The 9,645-nt window shown below is 39.4% G+C and overlaps 1 pseudogene; it reads left to right on the forward strand.

Annotated features, from left to right (window-relative positions):
* Window positions 1-318: 318 nt before the first annotated feature.
* LOC142898601 (uncharacterized) lies at window positions 319-8,762 on the forward strand (annotated as a pseudogene).
* The last annotated feature ends 883 nt before the right edge of the window (window positions 8,763-9,645 follow it).

Below are 9,645 nucleotides of genomic sequence, written 5' to 3' on the forward strand. Positions count from 1 at the left end.
CGAGATAGTAACGCGTGGGCACGCATTCACCATGTCGTGGGCACGCATTCACCATGTCGTGAGCACGCGTTTATTATCCTGTGGGCATGCGTGCGCACGATGTAGTAATGCGTGGCCACACGTTATTATTATTTTAATCCATGTTAACAGGGTGGCTACGCACTACTCTTGTTTGAAACGTGTATTTGAACGTGGGTAGGTTGACTTTAGCAGATTCTGAGCGTTGAACAACTGCAGCGTTTTTTGTTTTTCCCCCCAGAAAAGCTAGCGACTGTTAGCTACTATATGTTCGCTACAGTTTTGCAGTGTGCTGCAGAGTTTTGTGAAGAATTTTAAAAATATGTGCTTTTGATGAAACGTTTATACCCACTTTTAACAGGGTTGCTGGTAGAAATCTTAAAGAAGAGTTTTTTGGTGTTCTTGATGGTTTTTGCCCAATCTTAATGGACATCTTCAAGAGGAAGACAGGAGGTCGGATAGGCAAACAGTTAGCTGACCTGCTACAACAGACAGCGGTGAGTTCATATTTCTGTTTTCTTCTTCTAACGATATTGATGTTAATAGTGCATACATATTCCAAGAAATAATTTCCCCACCTTCCCTTGTAGTCATTTTCTATATGAACAAATATGATGTTATAAATGTTCATGTCTTATGTCTCTTTGCAGAGCACTGAGCCAACAGCTACGAGATGCCTTATCCTGAGAGGACTTCCCATCTTTCTTGGTGATGATCCATCCATGTTTTTTAAGAGCAGTTTGGTGAGTAAAGTTACGTAATTGCTGTTTGACTCAGTTTTTCTGTTTTCCTATGTTTACCTTATTTGGGATGATGGGTTGTGATAATTAGTATTAATGAAGATGTTTCATTGAACTTTAGTTGATTTTAACAAGATAATGTGTCTCCTTCTGTTAGCAAGAGTAAATTAATTGCTGCAGTTTGGACTGCAAATTATGCAAAAATTCAAAGGGCTTGCATAAATCTAATCCATTGAGGGGCTGATGCTGGAAATTGGATTAATCCAAACATTTCTAATATATTTCTATTATTTTCCCTTATTGACGAACACACACTTAACCCAAAAATAAAATTAAAAAGAAAACGGCTCAAATTAGGCCAGAGGGGAAAAAAAGAAAAAAAAGAATGCGTGCTTCTCTATGGTCAGCACCCTAAACATAATTAACCATTTCTCTGTTTGTACCTTTCACATATCAAATTGTCCAATACACCACCTACTGTCAAGACATGAGATCTACACCACAACGGACAGCTATACACAAACAGACAAAAAATAGCTTGTTCACGTAACATTGTCTAGAACAAGATTACTGTGAATTATGAAAATCACAATATTAATGTAGACCACACAACTGATTACAGATAAATTGCTGTTAACCAGAATATCCTCTTTTTGTATTGTTTCTTCTACAATAGAATGACTCCCTGGACATTCCAGTGGGAATTGTGTGCTATGAGGACACCAGCCCTGAACACCCAGGAAGCTCGGCATCGCCACAACTAAACCCCACAAAAGTGGGGATCATCCTTGAGGGCAGTGTTGTGATGGACACCCTCACCAACTTACCTCAGGCAATGCCTCTTATTTGGCTTTACTTATGCACTCCACCTGCAGTACCCAAAGTGCTTTAAAAACACATTCGTCTTCATTCAGCAGGTGATGCTAAACTTGGGTCGAAGTGAGCTACCTCCCAAAGTTCAGAGGCTGAAAAATGATCTTGCAGTGTAAGCTCATGCCACAATTTGTGATATCTGTCCGAATTTTTTTATGCACTCTGTTCGCACTGCATAGTTTTTTCTCAATGCTGCTGTTGTTAATGCACTTTATATTGTTGTGTAGCAAGAATTTTGTTTTGTTTTTTGTTGTTGTTTTTCAAAACATGGAATGTGAAACACATTCATGCTCATGGCACAATTCTGTATGTTGATTGCTGCACAAATAGACTGCACTCAATGGAGAAAATATTCTTTCAGTTGCTCATTCAGTATGTGATATTTATAGTTTAAAATAGATCTAGTGTTCTACTGAAATAATTCTATTGGACACATGTTAGAAAGTCAAAGTTGGTCTTAATGCCACTCTTCTTGTATTTTTGTGTGGCACACCAAGCATGTTAGTGTTATATTTTTTTATTCTTCTTCTTATTTTTATTTTTTTTAAGAAGCTTGCATTGAAAACACAGGATACATGGTAGAAAGCTGCCATTTCAACATGTGCCCAACTTAATGCTTGCGTGTTGTGAGGCAAAATAAACAAATAAAATAAAGTGCATTGTGTGGTCATTGACAACAGAAGAATTAAATTGCAACTTTCTTATCCAAAATATAATATTTTGAAATTCTATTCCTAGTTTTGATAAAACTAGAATTTTAAGTTCATTTGACTCATTTTATTAAGTTATGACTGTACTAGTTTTGAGTAGACTCCACAATTTTTTTCTATTGTTACTTAATTAAACCATTTAAGTATATATAACTTTAAAATATTAAATTCTGACTATTGCACATTTAAGTTGAGTAAACTCAAACAAAATAATTTTCTCTGCTGTCAATTACTTAAATCGTTCAAGGCAATCACTTGACGAAAGTGGTTTAAGTACAATCAACTTATCCGGGTTAACAGTGAAAACATACATGGTCAAAATCCATATTATTATTATGTTGTTGTTTTTTTTAAATGCTCATACAAAACAAAAAAAAAGTGTCACATCCACTTGTAGTGCATTATTTTTGCCAGCAAGCTTCTCTTGTTACGACTGACCACATTGACCTATATTTTCCATATACTCACCTGAATCAGGTACCCTGCAAGGGCAACGCCCTTCCCCGAGGTGATCGGTGGAGTGACGCGCAACCAGCACGTTACCTCTACGACGAGCTTCCACCCACGGAAGTGCCATAAAGAGGACACGGATTAAATAGTATGGCTTGTCCACCAGAAGGCTGGATTATGGTGTACATAATATAAAACTTTGGCCCAGTTCTGCTTGTATTGCAATGTATTGGTTGGTGTTCCTGAAGTTTCATTTTTCGTCTCTTTTTATTTTTTACATCCATGTTTGTGATGAAATAGTATTATGAATCGCTAGCTCGCATTGCATGCTGGGAAACAGCGTCACTCAAGGAAGTTTTGGCTTCGCTGACACGGTCCTGAAGGGAAGTGGTTTTTAGTGCACTGGAACGGGATGAATGTGTTTAATCAAGCAGTACAAACCTGATTAATTGTCTTAATACTTCACTTCGAATGGCCATATTGTTTCGGATTAGAATTAGATGACAACTTCTTCACAATATTTGCAACTATTCAATTTGACCAGCAGGTGTCAGTAGAAGACGAAATTTCATGTTGACTATTTCCTAATGGAAGTGCTCTCTTTACCTTGGGTTTTTCTCATAATTATTTGAAGTGTAGGCCTGTAGTTGATGAGGAATCACGGTGTGCTAACGCTACTCAAACAGCTTCGATGAAAAAAGGGAGTGTGATTTGGGTTTGTGGTACATTATGACAATCTTGGACTTGCAAGACTGAGGCGACGGTTCAATTCCCATCAACGTGTATTATATATGTGTTATTTAGCTCATCTATTCTACATTTTAAATAGATCACATTTGACATCTCACCCACTGAACACTTACTATTGAACATATTTTTAAACTATGGGCTATTTAGTCTTGTTTTAGGATATAATATAATTCATTGCACAAACTGTCAGGCTAAGTATAGAGCTATAGTCTACTACAATCAGTCGTGCCAAAAAAGAGACATTGACTTTATTTTTCATTTTTATTTTATTGTGTCAGCATTGAACCGTACAACCATGTAGTGTTGTACGGTTCAACAAGAATGCATGGCGAATCAAATCCCAAACAACCTATGAAACAATGAACACGTTTCTATTGCACTTCATTTTATTGAGCACTAGATGACCTCCTCGAGCACTGTGTCATTGAAGCCTTCAGTTATATGGTAAATTAATTCGAGTAATGCTTGTACTCTTTACCTCTGAGTTGAATAGAAAAGATTGAGTGTCATGTTTTTCTAACTATTGAGTTGGAAGATATAAACCTCTGAACATCTCAACCTAGATGTCTGGGCTGTTCTTCTATGTTAAGAAGGTCACTGAATGCTTTGTCTATATCTGCCATCACTGAACTAAGATAGGGATTAATCAGAATCCCAAAGACCTTAGTTATATGGTAAGTTTCACTGGACATTATTCAAACCCTTAACCTCTGAGTTGGTCAGATAAGATTGGGTATCATGTTCAATAACCTCTGAATACTCCAACCAAGACATCAGGCTATTCTTCCATGTTTAATGATCAAACTGAATAGTTTTGTTAATTTATAGAAGCCATCCCTGAACTGAAGACGAATGTCAGATCACGAGAAGTTTATTATTATTGAGTCTATATTCTTAATTGTTAATCAAGTCTTTCTCTCAATCAATGTATAAAAGTAAAGTTATTATTATCAAATGGAGTCAGATTAAATTAATTATTATGTATTTTACTTTGAAATCCTCACCTTGACACCGGAACGACGGAATACGTATTGGGGAGATATTACTATTTGTGTCTAGATATTTCCTCCCCTACAGTTTGGTGACCCCGACGTGATCTCGCGATCGCATTAAGCAGGAAGGCGAGAGAAGTCAATTCCGGTACGTTTAAGTAATGAGGTTTGAATTCCTGTGTGTATACCTACAGTTTCTGTGGTAAGTACAAATTTACGGCAGTTATAAAGACTGAGGGAAAGTTTGAACACACATCATATATAGACACATAATATAGAACGGATCGACATATCCATTGTGAGATCGGAGATCGTAGAAATCCGATGGGGGGAAAAGTTTCATTTCGCAACTCACTAGGACAGGAGTGTGTAGGCATAGATGAGCAGATCATGGACATGGCTGGTTTACGTTTATACAAAACGTTAATTCGTCTGCGCGATCTCGGCGTTGATTTAGAATGGGATAACAGTGAAATTCTTCACTGGTATTCCACAAAGGGAGTTGCACTAAAATCTAAAGGCAAATTTCACGATCTCCCTATCGCAATTGTTTATTTACTCCGGCGCAACGACTCAAAAACCATAACAGAAGGTCGCCGCACTTTAGAGAACATCCGAGATTTTGAAACATTACGCTCCGAAGAAACGAAAAAATTACGCGCACAAATTGATGCATTTGATTATGAAAAAATAAATTTGGCGAGACAAATCGAAACAATGGAGACTGAAACTAAACAGCTTAAACAAAAGCTGAACTTAGACAAACGCTACACTTGCCAACTGGAAGACTACTGTGGCGATGCTGGCTTTCCAGTTGCAGCTATAAAACAGGCTGTTATTAGTTCCAAATGTGTTGAGAATTATGATCAAGACGACAGTGAAGATGAGGATATTACCCTCATCACCGGGTGCCCTGTAACTCAGGTCGACACCGACAATGAAATTCTGACAACCTCCGCAGTTTTCGCAACAGCAGAAAGCCCGCTCTATCCGTCCCTCAGCCGGCGCACCTCTCACTCGAAGCAAAACAATCGAAACCGAATGAAAACTCGTCTCAAAACAGACACAATTCCAAGAAAATCCGTCAATGTTTCAGTCGTCAAAACAGTTACAGATGCGAACAATGGTGTAACCACCATTACCAGAGCATTGTCTTGTGAAGAAACTTCAAAACATCGTGAGGTTATCGGCATCATGCCCCGCCGCGGCCCGTTCCAGAGTTACTGGGACAAACTAATGCTCCAAGCATTAGTTTACAATCTAGAGCCCCGCGATGTGTGGCAGATAGTTTTGCTTACAGTTCCAGAAGAGTTACACTCTAAAATTCCTCAAGAATTGAGAACTGGAACAATCCTTGAAAGACAGCCCGGTGAAACTAACGATGACATTTATAATAGAATAAAAGAAGTTTTGCTTCAGATGAGAGGACCACCAAAGGCCGAGTGGCATAGAATCCTTGATCTTAAACAATCAAGTAGAGAAACATTTGAGACTTTTGCAGAGCGTATGTGGGTGATTTTTAGAGAATACAGTGGGATAGAAGAATGCGATCGTAACCACGAAATTCTCTTACAGATGCTACGCAATAATGCTGGACCACTTGTTCAGAATGCGTTGGCTCTGGGTGGAGACCCACCTCAGAATACATTCAACGCACTCGTTGAATGGGCCACAAAAATAGAGCAGCGATCAAAATTTCTAAAGCCATGCCCTGTAGCGGCAACTCAATGGGTAGCCGAGAGAGACAATAATGTCATTATCTGTGACTATTGTCATCGATCTGGCCATAAACTTGAACGTTGTTTCAAACTGAATGGTGAATTCAGGAAAACAACTCATAAATCTATGCGAAACCATTCAAGAACTTCTCAAACCAGACAGACAACGGCGATTAGTTCTCAAACAGACATCCTCGATGATCTAGAACGAATGAATGACCAAAAATAGGGATGCGTGGCCTCCATTGGGAGCATTGTTTCCAGCAGCAACCGTATAATAGTAAAATCTAATCTTGGAGGCCGATTAGTCGACATATTAATTGACACCGATGCTGCTTGCTCCTGCACGAATATCCCGTTACCTCTGACAGACGAGACCATTCAAATCAAAGGGATAGATGACACACTAATGACAGCGACCCTTACTAAACCAGTCCGACTTGATTTGGGTGCAATAGTGCTAACTGAGCCGTTCTGGTATTTACCAGGAAACAGCGAGGGTACTGTTTTGGGCATGGACATAATGGAAAAGCATGGCTTTATTATTCACTGTTTGGAAAAACAAATTGAGATTGCTCCAGAGAAAACGAACAAGAAACAATCGCTCAGAAACCATGCAAGCATTATGTCCATCACCACCTCTGATCAAGAATTCCAAGCGTGTCAAAACTCCATGTCTGTGATCAAAACCCGAGCAAATGTGCAGAAAAACCTAGATGTACATGAACCAAACAACATTGTTGACCAGTCAGCCAAGCAGGCAGCAATACGTTGCACAGATTTGACATTGGAAATGTCTGATACATCAGCTACAAGAGCCATCCAGACTACACCTATTGACTTAAAACAACAATTCTGGTGGCCAGCAATGGCTGGAGATGTTGACGGTTGGTGTGTTTCTTGCCTTGTGTGTGCTACCTTTAACCCAGGAAAACCTGGCTGCACTAGACTGTGCAGGCCTAATCCACCCAAAGACCCGTGGGGAACACTGCAGATAGATTTCGTTGGTCCACTTCCCAGTGCCAAAGGGGGGTACCGCTCTTGCCACGTCATAATTGACAAATTCACTTGCAACAACACTGCAAGAACATTGGCACAGGCTTTAGCGAACCAAATCATCTCTCTGTTTGGAGCACAGCTTCAAATCGAATCAGTCAAGAGCAGCCATTTCGCAGGTTTTCTTTTTCCATTCCAGGAACTCCAGATGCCAAGAAAGCATCCAGAACAACCTGTATCCAGCTGGGTCAACGAGACCTACTTACCCATAGTTTTAACTGTGGGAGATGGGTATGGAAATATTCTATGGGGCCATACACACCTCACATTACACTTCTTTCAAAACAGTCAGTCAAATGGTCCCCCGGATTAGAACCGGAACAAAATTTTGTAACAACAAAATTTGCTGTAGTGAGGGAACCACCCATCTCCCCACTCTCAATATAACAGATAATATACAAATTTCCACGACCTTACAACTTAGTGTCAACACCAAGACACACCTCACTCCAAAATTTGGCTCTATTTAATTAATGTTTTAAAAGCCGAACCATGGACTAGATCCTAAAAAGTGTTATAACATGAAGGATCTAGAGCAAAAATTACATTTAGCTGCATGCATACAGCTCCACATCATTTTTAGACACATAGTTCATACAGATTTACTATTTAACCAAACTTGCTCCGCAGAAGACCAGCACAAAACTTGAATTAAATCTGGGACATGTTCATTTAACTGTTAGCCTTTTCCTTTTCAATTCGACCGGATTTATTGAACGTGACATAGCTTGCAGAACATTCGCAAAAGATTTACTCACAACTACTAGACAAAAGATTCTGTTTACATAAGACTCTCACACATGCCTTAAATGATTTGATTAATGCTCTGAATTTACATTGATGGTTCACGTCCAAAAAGAATGAAAGATGTTAATTATTCAGAATTACTTTTTATTTTCATTGTACTTTTATTGTACTTTATTAATGTCTACCAATAATTAATGTATTGGTTGTATTGGGTTCTTTGTCACTTTCCCACTTATTCACCCAGAACAGGTTTTTCCAAATTCCATCACCATATAAATCAGGTAATAAAATGGGACCACATCATGGGGTATATGACAGTAAGAGACACTGAGACCTGGTTCACTTCTCGCACATGTTGTCATGAAATTCCCAGTTGTATCATCTGTACTTGTAACACTTTAAAGCCTTTCACGTGGATACGCAGACACCATCCAGGTGTCACACACACAGTGGTGCGTCGCCCGTGAAATGAACTCTTTTTCTTTTGAGCGATTGACCTGTTTTTGCCCGGAGGTCACTGAAAACTTTTCTATGGGTCAAATCTACATCTTGGGCAGAATACCATTGAACCTGGACATCTCTCCCTGGTGGAAGGACATCTTCTACGTGGAAAGCACCCAAGCTCCAACAGACACCATGGACTGTGCTAAAGAGATGATTCTTAACACAGGTTATCATCTCACTGAAGCCCAGGTGCAGGCCAGTTAGCTAAGAGGACAGTGAAAACCTTGTCCAGTCCATCCACACTTGGCTCAATATGCAAACACTTGAGTCACACACTTTGCCCTGGTACTCAGCCCCCTGCAACTACCAGATTTACAAAGACTGAGATGATACTACTATGGATGTGGGGAAGGACTGTCAATTCTCAACTTGACCCCTATCGTTTCATTCTGTGTTCATTTTTACTTTTGATGTTTGTTTTTTCCAGATGGCTCTCAGGGGCCAAAAGGGGGAAACTGTAAGACAGTCAAATCCACATCCTGAAGTGTTTTCTCTAACAATGGAAGTTCTTCAAAGACAGGGGTTACAACTGTATCAATCTCACCTATTGTAATTAACTTACATGATTTACATGTCGCGGGAAAGGAACCCCCGAGGGCCAAAAGGTATCTCCTTGTGTTTGTTGGATTTGCATTCAGGGACTGTCTCTGCCTTTTGTTTAGAACTTTCCTTTGAAATGTTGTGAGTGTCAGTGCGAGAGGTATGAAGGTCTTGGTGATCTATTGTTGCTGTGGAAAATTACCCCTGATGACCAAAAGGTTCCCGAGTAGGAAGAGTTGATCTGATTTGAATCTTTTAAATATGCATTTTAGCAGCGTCTCTGTTCTGGGAGGATATTTAAGGGAAGGAACAAGAATCTGAAGGTCTCTTCTTTTTTCTCTCTCCTTTTCTGGGACCCACTCTCTCTCTCTCTCTCTCTCTCTCTCTCTCTCTCTCTCTCTCTCTCTCTCTCTCTCTCTCTCTCTCTCTTCTTCTTCTTCTTTTTCTTTGACTTCTTGATTTTTTCTACCATCATTTTTACACAACCGGTCTGTTACATTTTTGCTGTATTTTTACTCTGGACATCGCAATAAACTGGTATGTTATC

Source organism: Nelusetta ayraudi, unplaced genomic scaffold (assembly GCF_046127955.1).
Source record: "Nelusetta ayraudi isolate G7.1 ecotype Tasmania unplaced genomic scaffold, CSIRO-AGI_Nayr_v1 ptg000069l, whole genome shotgun sequence".
Classification (NCBI taxonomy): Eukaryota; Metazoa; Chordata; class Actinopteri; order Tetraodontiformes; family Monacanthidae; genus Nelusetta; species Nelusetta ayraudi.